Source organism: Pygocentrus nattereri, chromosome 14, assembly GCF_015220715.1.
Source record: "Pygocentrus nattereri isolate fPygNat1 chromosome 14, fPygNat1.pri, whole genome shotgun sequence".
Lineage (NCBI taxonomy): Eukaryota > Metazoa > Chordata > Actinopteri > Characiformes > Serrasalmidae > Pygocentrus > Pygocentrus nattereri.
Genome location: NC_051224.1, coordinates 41,285,874 through 41,288,273, shown reverse-complemented (window position 1 = coordinate 41,288,273; position 2,400 = coordinate 41,285,874).

Genomic DNA, 2,400 nt, shown 5'->3' with positions numbered 1-2,400 from the left:
GGAGAGATCGCGGGACAGACATGACGAACAGAACACAGAGAACAAATAGCAAACGTAAAACTCAAACAGGCACACAAACAGCACGTCAAGACAAATCGAACAACTCTAACAAACAAAGACCAACACACACGGGGCAAACACAGGGCTTAAATACAGAACAAGGATAACGAGGGACAGGCGGAAAACAGGTGGAGACAATCAGGGGTGGAGTCACGAAACAAGGGGGCAGGACTAGGACACGGACAGGACTAGGAGGGGCCAATTGTGACAACGTGCTAACTTGCTGACTCTGGCTGAGGGTTTTTTGAGAAGTGAAATCAAGACGTGGAGAGATTGTGAGATTGGTCCAGAACCGGTTTTTGAGGAGTATGGCCACTTCCTATTTCCCCCATTATATCAGAAAACAGGCCTGTTGAACAGCAGAGGGCGCCCGTGAGCGAGTCCTCACTGAATGGGAGTGAATGGAGCTCAACGGCTAAAAACGACCAGTTAAAATAGTTTCTAATCACTCAGAACTTTCCTTTAATTTCAGACGGCAGGAGGACGAGTTTCACTAAAGCAGCAGAGAAAACTCACCTGTGTGTTTAAACGGGTTCTGGGCAGCAGGAGGCGGGGCTTTACTGCTAGAGCGTGCTGATTGATGGGCGAGCGGAGCAGCTCATTGGCTGTTTGCGCTCTCGGACGTCATGAACCGTTTTAAACACCTGTAACTGGAGTTTAAAAGCTCTTAAATATAACAGCGGTGTTAAAGTGTTTAGAGCTGTTCTCTGTTCAGGAAACGAAGGAATTCTTTTACATTAAAAATGTTTCAGCGCTTATGAACTTTGATTTTGCTCAAATGCTCCATATTAACCTGGTCATTTTGGACTGGCTTGGGAGCGCCCTCTAGTGTTTGAGAAAGACATTACAGAGTGGAAATTCTTCTCTCTACAAGTTCTCTGATTGGGCATAACTCCAAAAAATCCCACCTCTCCACCCACATTCAGGCTCTTCAACATAAAAGTCCCTGTATGAATGAATCTAAAACGGCCCTACATGCAGCGCTGCAACGCCACAGCACATTTTATCGGCACATTCTTGTTCCATATTTATACTTTTCGTGAAAATGCCCCCAGACCCCAGTGGGTGAGAGCGAGTGCTCATCGCCCCTCGGCCTACAGCTACCCTCACTTATTGTGTAAACATTTCTGCTCCCGTTTCGACTGGACTGTGCACAAACAGTAGATGCTGGAAACCAAATATCAGTGTCCGTGTGCAGCAGGGATGCGCCACACGCTTGCATATAAAAATGAATAATGCTCATTATTTCAGAGAAAAACGAACTGTGTGGTGCTCCGCTCTCCGCTGCATGCATCATTTGATTTTTGGCCAAACCATCACTTTAACCCCAGGTTCACTCTCCGTAGCTGGCTAACGTTAATTGCTAGGGACCAAAGCACTGCCGAAATGACTAAATAGATATTTTTTAGGACTGCAGGTTCAGAGGTCATGCGAGTGGGTGGAGACTGACCCATACCGCATTATCTGAAAAGCTTGCAGTGGAATGAGCATCGATACACGCTAGAGAGAGTGCTCACAAAACAGACAATACGCTTGGGACTGAAAGTCCTGCCTGACCTCTGGCCAACGCTAATGGAAAGAGATTCGGTTAGAAAATGACACTTGGGAAGGAGGGGGAGTTGGGGGGGAAGTGGTGGGGGGGTATACATGCACAGATTACACATTACTTATGTGCAAAAGTCCTGAGTTTTCTGTTTATTTCAGTATTAGAAAAAAGAAGAAAACATATTTGACAGAAAAAGATTCAAAAGCTCAATCAGGCAAATCTTAAACAAACCTGTTGAATTTAGTGCAAACCCAAAACAGCCGGGACGTTTCAGAGTTTAACAGCGTTTGTGGATGCAGTGATGAACTTTGTTCACAGTCAGTGGTTTTCAGAAGTGTTTCTGAGCCCATGCAGTGATTTCCACTACAGAACCATGTCTGTTTTTAATGCAGCGCTGCCTGAGGGCCCAAAGATCACGGCCAGCAGATCCTGGTGTTCAGCCTCGTCCCTCACAGACAGAGATTTCTCCAGATTCTCTGAGTCTTTAATGATGTTCTGCACCGTAGACGATGGAAAGCAGAAGCTCTTTGCTGTTTTATGTTGAGGAACGTTCTTCTTGAGTTGTTGCTCTATTTGATGGTCCAGTCTTTCACAGAGTGGTGACCCCTCCTCCTCTTTACTTCTGACTGCGCCTCTCTGAGATGCTCTTTATACCCAGTCATGTTACTGACCTGCTGCCAATCAACCACCAGGTGTTTTATTAGCATTACACAACTTTACCAGCCTTTTGTTCCCCCGTCCCAACTTTTTTGGAACATGTTGTTGGCATCAAATTCAAAATATATTTTTCAAAA